This window comes from Tupaia chinensis, unplaced genomic scaffold, assembly GCF_000334495.1.
Source record: "Tupaia chinensis unplaced genomic scaffold, TupChi_1.0 Scaffold000515_1, whole genome shotgun sequence".
Taxonomy (NCBI): Eukaryota; Metazoa; Chordata; class Mammalia; order Scandentia; family Tupaiidae; genus Tupaia; species Tupaia belangeri.
Genome location: NW_006160028.1, coordinates 734,390 through 749,357, shown reverse-complemented (window position 1 = coordinate 749,357; position 14,968 = coordinate 734,390). Strand labels below are relative to the sequence as shown.

Sequence of the window (14,968 nt, the reverse complement as noted above, 5' to 3'; positions counted from 1 at the left end):
TTCTTCTAATTTAATATTTGATGTACCCATTAAGTTTTCATGCTGGTCTCATGAATATATTTCTTATCAACCTCCGTTCTTTGCTTCCTTTACTTATTCTACTCCATCTTGGTAAAAGAAAATAATAAAAATTTCTATACCCTTGTTAGGTAGAGCATGAGTGAGAAGCAATGACAGGACAAGTTCCACAGGACTGAAATGGAGCTCAGAAGTGGAAAACTTTTATCTCGATAAAATAAAAATAAAGGACAGATTCCTCTTCACACCATCTTTCCTCTTGTCCGGGAGCCCCTCCCATGAAGGTCTAGCTGTGCAGTTTCAGCGGGTATAAAATCTACCCCAGACACGGGAGGCGCTACGCCAGGACCGACTGGAAGGTTTTCCAATTTCTTAATGCGAAATGCGAGTCAGCATTCCTTTCCAAGAGGAATCCAAGGCAAATAAACTGGACCGTTCTCTACAGAAGAGAGCACAAAAAGGGACAGTCAGAAGAAATTCAAAAGAAAAGGACCCGCCTTGCAGTCAAATTCCAGAGCGCTATCACTGGTGCATCTCTTGCTGGTATCATGACCAAGAGGAACCAAAAACCTGAAGTTAGAAAGGCTCAGCGGTAACAAGCTATCAGGGCTGCCAAAGAAGCAAAAAAGGCTAAGCAAGCATCTAAAAAGACAGCAATGGCTACTGCTAAGACTCCCACAAAGGCAGCACCTAAGCAAAAGATTGTAAAGCCTGTGAAGGTTTCTGCTCCCAGAGTTGGTGGAAAACGCTAATTTAGCAGATCAGATTTTACAATAAAGATCTAATTATAAATAAATAAATAAATAACAGATTACAGAAGTTACACACCAAAGTTTAACGTCCAGTGGCAATTGCAAAATTAAATAGTTAAACCAAAAAATAAGACGATCTTTGGGAGTCAGTAATAAAACCAATCGGTGATTTGGGAAACAAGAAAAAGTACAGCTAAATGTTATGGAGTGGGCAAAAATAAAATTATCTGGGAATGCCCAAAAGTGGATCAATGATACCTCCAGAAGCCAAACTCAAGCCAGATATGAGTTTTAAGGAGTCTTAGAAGAACATCTTTTTTACCAGAAGACACAAACAATATATGCCAGAAATGAAGCCATGTCTTTGTGAATTTCAGTTCCCACACATTAGTTTGAATCTTCCTGTTTTGTCATCAGAGTTCCTAGAAGAAAATCTCTTCCTGTAGGCTGATATAAACCTACCTGAAGAGAGTATTTGAAGAATATCAGTCTTTTCCTTTGTCCTGAGAAAGGTTTGTTGAAATAAAATAAAAGATGGGGCATTTGAGAAAGTGAAAGCAAGGTTTTGAAGATGGCTTAATGATTAGGTGGCAATAAAATAACTCATTGTTACTCATGTTTGCACTCGCTTTTAATGTTTTTGGAATTAAGCATATAATTTTACACTTTATAATGTTATTAAATCAATGTTATTAAATCAACTACAAATTTTTGAGCTAAATCAATTTTACTTATGTTTATAAATGGCTTAAAATAGTTTTTATTTTGAGATACTCAATATGGAAAAAAACTTTCAACACACATTTATCTCAGGTAGTATAATATATCAGTAACTCTTACATTTCCAATTCTCAATTCCACAGAAAGCTTTCTCCTTGGAATTTTAAACTGTCTGGACTAAAGTAGCAGATACTAGGCCAAACTCTATGGCCCTACTTCCAATTCCTCCTTACTTAATCTGGCCATTCCTGTTTCCAGAAATTCTTACACACATATGTGGTGTGCATATCTTCTTCTGTATACTTTCTCTGAATTTTTAAAAGTACTTCCACTCTCTCTCTCTTTCTCTCTTGTTCTGTCTCTATCTCACATACACACACACACACACACACACACACACACACACACACTTGCAAGAAGTTTTGAAAATAAAAAAGAGAAAGAACAAAATAGGAGTAGAATTGTAGGTACCTCTTCTAAGGAGAAAAGCTAAGTAGAAATTACTTTTATATCTAGGAAGCAGTTAGAAATGAAATCTAAGAACATATCATGCTAGAATCTTTACCAATTATTAGATAGGTGACCTCTGATAAGTCATTTAAACTCTTCATGTCAAAGTTACCTTATTTTAAACATATGGATAATAGTAATACCCACCTATTAGACAAGATAATGAATGTAACACTTTCAGTAGAGTGCTGGTTTTAATTAACCACTGATTAAATGTTAGTAATTATTATTATGACTATTTTGTTTTTGGAGAGATTTTTGCTATAGGGTGCATGCACTCATCAGACAGAGTGAGACAGAGAGACAGAAAGTGAAAAATCACCCCCCTGGGGGGATGGCCACACTGCAATCCCTTCTCCTCCATTCTCCTCTCGGGATCTTGGGCACACACGCACACGCGCCTGGTGTGAGTTTAAGCCACTGGGTCCAGGACTCAAACCGCGATCCACTACATGGAAGCCCAGTGACACAGCCATTAAGCTAACTGCTGGTCCCTATTATTAATATTATTAGAGTCCATGTTTTGGTAATATATAAGTGAATTTGCCATTCTGTTTCCATTTCCTTTATGTTTACCAAAATATCACCCACTGGCTTATAAGAACAGAAGCTATAGTAATTCTATAATGAGACAAGGTCTAATAAAGCATGACTAGTGAATAGTATTTTGCCAATGGATTTATGAGTAAAATAAATCAGGGGATCAGTTTCTTAAGAGTTCTGTTGCTCAATAAATTTAAAATATTTGAAAAGAGCTTTAAATTTTTTAATGAAGAAAAAAGTAGCTGAATTCATTCTTTTCAATTTCAGTTAAGTATTTCTAATACAACAATTTTTAAAATTGTCTCTATGTTAAGGTAATGTTTCACTTTATACTATTTCTTTAGTTCAATGATGTGATTGCTTTTTCTTTTAATTACTTTAATGTATTTTTGTTGTTATTTCATGCTAGATTTTAAGTGTGTGTAAAAAATCAAAACAAAATGATAGCATTTTTGTGCTACTCAGAAAGCAATGAATGAAACTGGAAGAAAGCATTGTCGAATGGACTGGAAAGAGAAAGACTTTGTTACATCCAATTATTTTTCATTTGGGATATCTGCACAAGATTAAGCTGTAATTTTACATTCAACTTCATGTTACTATATCCAAACATATAATTAGATTTAGGAGTAGAATTTCTATTTCAATTAGACATATTGATTTCTTAACGTTGGCATGTCAGGGAATTATAGTAAGTTGGATGTATGTTGGAGGGCTCATTTCCGGTAATGAGTAACATCAGTACAAATGCTGAAACAAAGGCTCACTGAGAAACATAAGAAACAGTTCTCTTCTATATACATAGAAATATGTAGAAACCAAGCTAAGCATGTGTGATTACTTCCTAAGGGAATAGTTCATGATGATAATTGTAGGTAAGATCAGAACTTGATAGATATTTTTGTTTCTTTTAACACCCATGGAAGTGGAAGAAAAATGTGAATCATGGATGAAAAAAATAATAGTTATTTGTCCACAAATGATTTTAATGTGTGCTTTAAAGATCTCTTCTAGTCTCAGCCTGTAGATAGTAAGATGCATCCTTATTCAAAAATGTGTGCACATAGTTAACATTAGGGTAAGATCTGCCTACCACTCTTCGGACACATTGGCAACTAAAATAATAGGGCAGAAGATAAATTTCTCAACTTGTTTAAATATGTTTCCATAAACAATTTTTTATTCAATTTATATTGTACCAATCCCATTGTAATGCCATTTAAAAAATTAACCTTCTTCTCTAAAAGACTTTGATTTACTTGAAGACATAGCTATCCATTATAAATTCTTTTTCCTTACACAGTTACTTTCTTAGGACCAGATATCCAAAAGATTGAAGAAGTATTTTTTGGCTATGAAACAGAATATTGTAGATTAATTATTAAATAAACAATTGCCTTAGTATATCAAAGAGGCATGAAAACTGAAATAGGCCTTAAGGATCACTTGAATAAGTTCCTTACTTCACAGATGAGTAACTAGAACCCTGGAAAATTGAATATGTACAAGACAGTGGAGATCCACTATCACTTTCCTTTCCCAATTATACCAGTGTTGGTCTATGGAGTCGAATGGCACCAAGAAGTCATTGTTCTAATAAATACCACGCTTCTAATCTATAAAGGAAAAAACTGCGGGATACTCCTAAATCAATTCATGGTTATCAGGCCAAAGTCTGGTTCTGCAGAAGTTTGCAGAATATAAATACTCTGTAAAGGCAACTTGTTATCTCTGTTAAACATCTATCCAATTTTAGTGCATAAAGTCACAAAATGTGCACAAAGGTTAAAAATGTGTGTGTGTCTGTGTATGTAAAAAAGATATTTGCAGATCCATATTTATTTCAGCATTATTCACAATAGCTAAGACATAAAATTAACATTTGTGCCTAACAGCCAATGAATAGATAAAGAAAATCTTATATATATATATATATATAAAATCAGTGGAATATGACTACGCCATAAAGAACAAAGAATCCTGTTATTTGAGACAAAGTGGATGAACCAAGAGGATATAATGCTATGTGAAATAAGTCAGGCTATGAAAGACAAATATTGTACATCCTTGCTAAGAAATGCCACGACCAGCAGTTAGCGTAATCGCTTATGTCGCTGGACTCCCATGTAGTCGATGGAGGTTCGCGTCCCAGATTCAATGGCTTAAAACTCATGCCAGGTGCATGTGCTTGCATGCCCAAGATCCTGAGAGTAGAGCAGAGGAGAGGGGATTGTGGCATGGTCATCCCCCCTGGGGGGTGATTTCTTTCTTTCTGTCTCTCTGTCTGTCTCTGTCTTTCTGGCAAGCACATGCACCCTATAGCAAAAACCTCTTAAAAAAAAAAAAAAAAAAAGAAATATCAAGAATCCTCATTCATTAGTAGAAGCCAAAGGACTCAATTACATAGAAGTAGAAAGAGTAATGGTAGATTCTAGATGTTGGATGGAGTAGGATATTTAAACTGGTTAAAAGGTAGAAGAATGCATATAAACAAATAGGGCAGATATAGAACAGCACACCACAGTAGAGAACTTCACAATCAGTAGAGCAGATTTCTAAGGTGCACAACATAATGTGACATTCAATGTTACATTTAGTGAATGTGTTTATATTCTTATTATTACTTACTATGTGCATTCCTTTTAAAAATACTGTATTTCGTGAAGATGTATAATTATATAGATTAATAAATAAGAAATGATAAGTGTAAATAAGAGAGGGGTAAAAATAAGAGAGGAAAAGATTTGGATAAGAATATTTTTGAGGAAACGACCAGCAGATGGCATAATGGTTACATCACTGGACTCCCACATAGAAGACTGAAGTTTGAGTCCTGAACCCAGCTGCTTGAGATTCACACTGGTCACATGCACCTGTGTGTCCAAAAGTCCTGAGAGAATGGAGGAGAAGGGATTGAGGTGTGACCATCCCCCAGGGGCATGATTTCTCACTTTCTGTCTCTCTGGTGAGCACATGCACCCTATAGCAAAAATCTCTCTCTAAAATAGAATATTCCTGAGGAAATTAAATTAACTAAATGAAAATTCAAAAGTAAATATAGCATTAATATATGAATAGTGATTTCTAATTTTTAAAAAAACTTCACCAATTTTTGACAATTTTTTTTCTTTTTTTTTTTTTGGAGAGCTTTTTGCTATTGGGTGCATGCGCTTGCCAGACAGACAGAGAGACAGAGAGATAGAAAGCAAGAAATCACCCCCCAGGGGGGACGGCCATGCTGCAATCCCTTCTCCTTCGTTCATCTCTCGGGATCTTGGGCACGCACTCACACACGCCTGGTGTGAATTTTAAGCCACCAGGTCTGGGACACGAACTGCGGTTGACTACGTGGGAGTCCAGCGACATAGCCATTATGCTAACTGTTGGTCCTATGCTTGACTATTTTTTACAACCCTAATTTACTGCTATTCCACCTAAAATTGACTCTTTATACATGCACATTTTTTTTCTTTTAATCAGTGAAGAGTGATGTCCAGGCATCTGGCCTCTGCCCAAAAAGAACTTAGTAACTAATTTCTTTATACCTCTGTTTCCCTATTTCAAAATGGATAAAATAAAGGAACTAGCCTCATAGGATTATTATGATGATTAAGTAAACCAGTACATATAAAACATCTTAGCGTATGTGTGGTTAACATTGAAAGATCAAAAAACATTAAATATACACACACACACATATACATAGATACATATGTTTTATTCCCAACTGCCGAAGACAAAGTAGTGAATCTCTTCAATATGCTTTCTTAATCTGAAACTTGTAAAAAAAAAAAAAGAAATTCAGAGCATTAAGAAATTACCAAAACACTTGATAGTCATTCCTTTTCTTTCTCAATTTGAATTACTTACTAAAATAGACACACATAAAAAAAACAAAGCTTAATATTTTTCCTTGATAAAACAATAAATTAGAAAGCAAAAAACTTATAATTTAGAAAAATTTGCCTGTGGTCTGAGTAAATCACAATCATTTATTATACATGGAGTAATAATCAGAGACATTGGTGACATCTAATTAAGACTGCATCTGACCAGGATTTACTAACATAGATTCATGTCTATGTTAGTCTACCCCATTTAAAATGAAAATATGTATTATACTGTAAGCAGGTACAGTGTAATTAGAGAAGTAATTTTCAAGCAAGATAGATGAAAAATCAAATGTGTGTATTATTTAAACAGTATATTTGCTTAGGTAATAGGATATAAAATGACTACATGACAAAGATGAGTATTATCAAATGAAAATTATTTTGATTTGCCCAATATATCCTGTAATTATACTATGATACATAGATACAGAGTTTAAAACTTAATTTTAGTATAACTTTAATGAATGCATAAAAGATTATCTAAATAAGCCATTCTTTTTTTTTTTTTTTTTTTTTAGAGAGGCTTTTGCTATAGGGAGCGTGTGCTCACCAGTCAGACAGAGAGAGACAGAGAGACAGAAAGCGAGAAATCACCTCCCAGGGGGGATGGTCACACCGCAATCCCTTCTCCTCCATTCTCCTCTCGGGATCTTGAACACACACGCACACGCGCCCGGCGTGAGTTTTAAGCCACCATGTCCAGGACGTGAACCACGGTCAACTACATGGGAGTCCAGCGACATAGCCATTACGCTAACTGTTGGTCCCCCAATTTCTTTAAACTAAACACATCTATGCTTCAAAATGGTCCTTAGATTGACTGGACATAAGTCCCCACTAAATACTGAGCACTTATTTTGGGGCACTCATCTTCTGTATCTCTCTTTTTAATCTGATTCCTAGGATTGAGCAGGCCTGTGACCTGCATGATATCTGGGATATCATGTCTGTATTACAAAGCTATATTAACATTTGTAGACATCCAAATCATAATGTTTATTTGCATGCGTATGTGAGTTTTGCCAGATGATTAAAGAAAGTAATAATTTGGTAACATTTTATACTCACTTTAGAGGTTCTAATTCATTTATCTTTGTTAGCATGGCATGTGGAACAAAACATTTTATTTCTGAGGCTATGGGATACTTCATAGCATAGATTTGTAGAGATAAGTTTTAGGAGGGCGTAACCCACAGACACACCGCTCCTCTGCAGTGATGGAAGCTGTGACCAACAGAGGTACACACGAGGAATGCCAAGGACACCCAGAGCTGGTGGTTGTCCTTGGTGACATGGATGTAGTGCATTGGAAGAGACACACTAAAGATCTGGTACAAAGGTTTTGGAGGGGCATTTCACAAGCACAAATCCCAGCTCTGGCATTTATATCTACATGATTCTGTACATATTCCAAACATAGTTCCTCCAAGATTCAATTTTGGATAATACAACATCTATTTTGTAAGATGTTTTCTGAGATTAGAGGAAGAATGTATTGCAGCTGTTGAAAATATAGGACTTAAAGTCAGAAAAAAAATGCTATTGAAATCCTGGCGGTACGAGTAGTTAGTGTAATGGCTATGTCACTGAACTCCCATGTAGCCAATCGCGGTTCGAGTCCCGGATTCCAGTGGTTTAAACTCACGCTGAGTGTATGTGCGTGTGTGCACAAAATCCCAAGAGGAGAATGGAGGAGAAGGGATTGTGGTGTGGCCATTCCCCCTGAGGGGTGATTTTTCACTTTCTATCTCTCTGTCTCTCTCTGTCTTTCTGGCGAGCGTATGTTCCCTATAGCAAAAACTTTTCCAGGAAAAAAAAATAAAAAAGGAAATCCTGGTTTGACTTCTAGCTAGTTTATTTGCTTTAGTTATGCTTTTATTTCTTCTTCTGAATAACGAGGATGATGAGAATGTTGCCTTCACTGTATAAAAGTGAGAACTTAATAACATAGTGCAGGCAAATAGTACATTTTAAATTTTATTATTATAATAATATGTTTATTATTATAATGACTATTAAAAACATAATACACTGCTATCTTATAGAAGTGAATCAATAAATGGTTATTATTTATTATCTAGTGTCAACCCCTATAATATACTGTAACTAAAAGATAGATGCAATAGCACAAATAGGTAAATAGAGTGAATTCTAGAACACTTTAGCAGAATAGAGTAAAATACTTGGTGACAATTCAGGTGTTCTTCAAAATAGTTACAAGATTGAATTTGAATGTGTATAACACAAAATCATGATAAATATTTGAGATGGTGGATATATTTATGACCTTATTTAATCAATACACAATGAATGAATGTTTTGGAAAAACTATCCTATACTCCCACTCCTTGGTATCTATCCCAAAGGACAGAAGAATCTTTAGTCAGAAAAGTGCTTGCACATCAGTTTATTTTGGTGATATTCACAATTGCTAAGACATGGAACCCACCCAAATGCCCATGAACAGATGAATGAATTGAAAAAGTGTGGCACATATACTCTATGGAATACTACTCAGCCATAAAAAAAAAAACCTGGCTTTTGACAGAAAGCGGATGAATATGGAAGATTTACTGCTAAGTGAAGCAATCCAGGCTATGAAGGAGAGACATTGTGTGTCTCCACTTAATATATACAGGCTGTCTGCACTCTATAGCTGAAACTGAATGACTAGAGGATATAGAAACATAGAAGATGGTTATAAATACCAGATACAGTGTGGGAAGAGGATGGGTGAAGGAGGAGAGTCTGAGGAAGAACATTAAGGAGAAAAATAGAGGAGCAAGGCATATAGGACAAAGAAATGGGTTATTATCTGTCGAAGATAATATGTATAGTATTCTCAACTGGATTGATGAGAAATGTTGGACTATTCACTTTGCAAGCTAAGTGACATGTGATTGAATGTATAAAATAAATTGAAATAAAAATACAAAAAAAGTTTCTAAAATAAGGCCAACAAGACAATTGAAACTCTGCACTTACAAAAACACTGGTAAAAGCTGATATGATTTGGCTCAATAATAAGCTGTAAACCTCTAGTTTCTTGAAAAAGTCCACCACAGAACTATACAGGGACAACGTGTCTAGACATGGAACATACCAAAAACCCTCACAAAGCCAGAGTCACATAGGGTCCTATGGAAAGCCACAGGTAGAAATCAGTCCCCTGACCTGGGAGATCAGATGATATAGGAATGTAGCCTTCTGGAGTTCACTTCTGGATAAATACAGGAGAAAATATAAGAAAGCGTGTGAATGCAGTTTTTACACTTCTAAATTCCACCTTTAGAGGGATATTTCATACAGGTGAAAAATGCAATGAAAAAGGTAGGAAGTAGCTAAGAGATAAACTTTCCATCTTCTTTATTTGTGTGTATTCATATTTGTTTATTTTTATTATTACCAGAAGGTGCATGCATTTGCCAGAAAGATAGAAAGCACTGCCAGATCGGGTGTGGACAAGCCACAATCCCTCTTCCTCCACTTCTCCATCCTATCATGATTTGAGGGATGAATACGCACGCGCCCAGTATGTTTTCAAGCTACTGGGTCCAGAATTTGAACCAGTTAGCTCTGTGGGATCTGGCTCCCAATGAATAGTGCATAACCTCTAAGCTACAGAATCCCTCGCATAACTTGTAATGATAATAACTGTATTTTCAGAAAAAGTTGAAAAGCATTATAAAAATATACTTCAAAACAAGTATAAATATACTAGGAAGGAGATGTGTGTTTCTATTTAGTGTATAGAAAGCTGCAAGACGATATCACTTTAACAAAATCATGCTAACCCTCACTTTTTCCCCCTACCGAAGAAGTTACTAGACAACCAATGGTACTACATTTAAGGTAGTTTCTACCTTCTCTGATGGGAATGAGGGTACATAAATTGTTTCAATTTTGTAGAACACTTAAAAAACTTTATCATAATGGCCTAACCACCATTAAAGTGATCACAAGAAAAGGTGAAATTTTAACAAATTTTTAGATCAAATGTGTCAGGTGAATGGCAGTTTAAATATCTAGTTCCAAGTGTAAGTGAAATTCCGCACCTATTTGCTAGACACATAATGCAAATAAATAAATAAATAAATAAGCAAACAAACAAACATATATACAATACCAGAGACTGGATTCAGAATAGGAAACAGTAAACTCATTTTAAGTTAGGCCAGTAGAAATTATTCACATTGAAATACAAAGAGAAAAAAAATCAGATTTGGGGCTGTCTCCATAGCCTAGTGGTTACATGAGCCAGATCCCACACTGCTGACAGTGATTCAAATCCTGACCCTGGCAACCTGGAAAAAAACGAATACTTGTGCATGAGTCTAGCAGCTTGACAAACTGGAGAGCTTAGAAGAGAAGGGATGGCAACCTGTCACCCTGTTAAAAGGTATTTTTCTCACTTTCTTTGTCTTTTTTTCTCTTTGTTAAATATATGTGCCTTCTGGCCATAAACAAATTGTTTATATTATGAAAGATAATTAACTAGATAAGGCAAAAATGGAAAAAAGGTAGAATTGTAAGATTATGATAGGTAAAATTAAAATGCATGATAATAGTGTAAAGGATGAAAGAGAAAATTGATACATACTATTAATAGATCGTTAAATTACAGGTTAAGTGAAAAAAAATCATCATTTGAAGAAAGAATGTAGCAATATAATAATGCATATTGCGAACCTATAGCAGCAATTTAAAAATAAAATAGAGATATAAATAATATTTCAAAATAGAGTAGAATGAGAAGAAACAGAACAGATTAGGCCAAAAAAATCTTTCGAATGATTAAAAATGATTCTTTAAGTATATCGGTTATTACATAAAATGTAAGTGATCAAAACACACCAATTTAAATTTTGAAATTATCAGGTTCAGAAATAAAAGTAAGACACTTGTGTTACACAGATATGGTTTGTTGCCTGTTGGTGATGTCGCGTATAGTAGTCTCAACTTGTCTGCTGTGTGGCATATATCATGTTGGGTAAAACCTCTTTACAAACTAAATGATGATTGAATGCATAAATAATAATGAATAATACTAATGATAAAAAATAAATAAAATGCACGAACAATTTTATGCTTTTTACAGAAATACATTCTCAAACAAATGGTATAGACTGACCAAAAGTGAAAGGATGGGGGAAAAGATATTTCATGTCAACAATAATTAAAAAAATATATTGTGGTGAAAGATTAATTTCTGACAACATAAGTTTAAGACAGTAATTTTATTAGGAATTAAAATGTAAACTATATAATGACAAAGGGATATGTTCCCAATAAAGGGCTTTTAAAAATTCATAACGCTGGGACCAGTAGATGGCATAATGGTTATGTCACTGGATTGCCATGTAGTTGACTATGGTTTTAGTCCCAGACTGGGCAGCTTAAAACTCTAGGTGTGTGTGCATGCATGCCCAAAATCCAGGGAGAAAAATGGAGGAAAAGGAATGTGGCATGGCCATACCCTCTGGGAGGAGATTTCTGTCTTTCTGTCTTTCTGTCTGTCTGTCTCTTTGTCTCACTTCGCCTCTCCAGCAAGCACATACTTTCTCTAGCAAACATTGCTCTAAAAAAAAAACACAGAAAAAAATCATGAAAGCTAACGTTGACGGAACAGAAAACAGAAATAGAAAAACACTTACAGTTACACTTGTAGATATCAATAATTCTTACTCTCTAATTGAAAGAATACATAGGCAAAATTTATTACAGCCACTCCTCACCTAACTATCTATGTAACAACCTACCTCTTTAACAACCAGTCAGACTTACCACCAGGTCCCCAGCAGCAGAGAGTCCCCTTTCTTAGTCTGTGTGAGTCTTGGGAATCCTGCTTCTCAGTCTCTGTCTCATCCCACAGTCATTTAGTATTCAGTACATGAAATATTTACAATCATGCCAAACTACATATTTTCTTTATAAATTTGTACTTTAACTGTACCCATAGCAGTACTCAGAGTAAATTAAAATATTACACCAGATTTATATTATTGTATTGTGGTGTGTCTTGTTTTCTGGCACTTACCTAGCGTTTGGTTTCGTAGAGTAGAATTACATTATTCTCGTGCACTGTCATGTGATATCTATTGAAAAATGAATTCTAGATGAAACCACAGCACACCACAAGACATCTCCCTTTAAGCTCTTTGTTTACCAACCAATTCGCTTAACAACCTAGTCTTCAGAACAGAACTCAGTCATTAAGTGAGGAAGTGCCTATAAAACATAAATGTAAATATTATCAGCCAAATAGATTTGGTTGAGTCTTTTTTAATTGCCACAGGGTATATGCACTTGCCAGAGAAAGACAGAGAAAATATTTTTCAGTGGCGCAGTCACACTGCAAACCCTTCTCATCCATTTCTCCATTTCTTCAAGATTTGGGACATGCACACTCATAAGCATGTTGTTCTTGAAGTCACCAGAGATAGAATCCAAACCACAGTCAGCCACATGGAATCTAGCTTCCTTAACCAGTGTTCCACAGAGCTGGCCCAATATTGTTGAGACTTATAAAATACTGCACTCAGTAACAATAGGATGCACATTCCTACTGAAGTCCATAAAAACTTCACCAAGATATAGTTACTGACATAAAAGTAATTAAACTAGAATCTAACTAACAGAAAAATGTATGGAAATTAATGAATATTTTCAAATTAAATGATATATGTCTAAATAATCAATAGTAAAAATAATTCAAAAATATTTCAAATTAAATTTAAACTGAAGACAATGCATCAAAACATACAGGATATAGTTAGAGTGTTCTTAGGAAAAAAATATAGCACTAAATGCCTATATTAGAAAAGAAATTTCTACAATCAATAATTTAAGCATCCAAAAATTTAACCATCACCTGAGCAAATAAAACACAAATGGGAAAAAAAAATGAAGGAAACAATACAAAACAGAAATTAATTAAATAAAATGCTAAAAAATAGTAGAGGGTCAGCCAGGTGGTATGGTGGTTAAGGCAGCTAGAACCCACATGCCCAACTGTGTAGTTTAAGTCCTGGACCCAGTGGCTTGAAAACCATGCTAGACTTTGTGTGTGTGTGTGTGTGTGTGTGTGTGTGTGTGTGTGTGCCAAAAATCCCACTAGGAGAATGGAGGATAAGGGATTATTGCAGGGTTATCCCTCTTCAGAGGGGAAGGGTGGGTTTCTCTTTCTCTTTCTCTTTCTCTTTCTCTTTCTCTTTCTCTTTCTCTTTCTCTCTCTCACTCTCGCTCTTGCCCTCTCTCATTCTCTCTCACTGTCTCTCTCCAGTGAGCACATGCACCCTGTGGCAAATTTTTTTTTTTAAAGTAGAGAAATATGAGGCCAACAGATGGGATAGCAGTTATGTTGCTGGACTCACATGACCATCTGCTATTCCAGTCGTAGACTCTGTGGCTTGAAAATCAAGCCTGGCACATGCGCATGGGCGCCCAAGATCCTGGGAGGAGAAAGGAAAAAAAAAGGTATTGTGGCAAGACCACCCCCCTGGGGAGGTGATTTCTTACTTTCCCTCTCACGGTCTCTATCTTTGTTTCTCTCTGGAGAGTACATGTGCCATAAGGCAAAAATCTCTTTGAAAAAAAAAGTCAAGAAAATCAATAAAACAAAATGCTGATTTTTTGAATAAATAAAATAGACAAAAATTCTTGACTGAATGACCAAGAGAAAAGATTGAAGAAAAAGAATACTACTACAATTAGAGTGAAATAGGGCATGACTATAGAGCCTAAATTTCAAAAAGGAAAATAGAATAAATAATTTTAATAGTTAAACAGACATATTTAAGCACGCAAACTATTGGAGTGCATTCTGGAATAAAAATAGATAAAATGATTAACCCTATATTTATCAAAAACTTTGAAATTTTAGTTAAAACCCTATCAATGGACAATAAATGATGGCTTCACTAGTAAATTCTTTAAATATTTAAAGAAGAAATAAAACAAATTACACAAAACTCTTCCAAAAGATAGGTGAAGGCATAAATCTTCTCAATCATTTCATAAAACAAACATAACCCTTATATAATATCAAAACTTGAAAAATATTGGGTTATCAAGAAAGTCATGACACTCTTTTTGCATAGAGAAACAAAAATATGTCATGACTTTCCTGACAACCTAATATATTTCTAAAAAGGCCTTGTGAATAAAGATTCTTGAACATTAGCACTTCAAATCTAGCAACATAGAAAATTACTAAAAATTCTTTTAAAATATTAACACTTCAAATCCAGCAATATAGAAAAAATATGTCATGATCAAGTGAAATTCATCTCTGAAAGGTAAACGTGTAATATATTCTCTCAGTAGAATAGAAACAAAATCATCCCAGTAACGAACAACAACAACAAAAAAAAATTTTTAACTTATGAAAAAAATGTTTAGAAAACTTAGAACGAACATCTTCAACCTGATACAAAGCATCTATTAAAACTCTACTGTTATAATTCTCAGTGGTCTAAGAAGTAATTCTCACCACCAACAACCTACTCAAGATCAGGAATAAGGTCAGCTTGT

At 34.8% G+C, this 14,968-nt stretch overlaps 1 pseudogene; it reads left to right on the top strand.

The window, feature by feature from the left end:
• The first annotated feature begins 296 nt into the window (after positions 1 to 296).
• LOC102484796 (60S ribosomal protein L24 pseudogene) lies at positions 297 to 810 on the top strand (annotated as a pseudogene).
• The last annotated feature ends 14,158 nt before the right edge of the window (positions 811 to 14,968 follow it).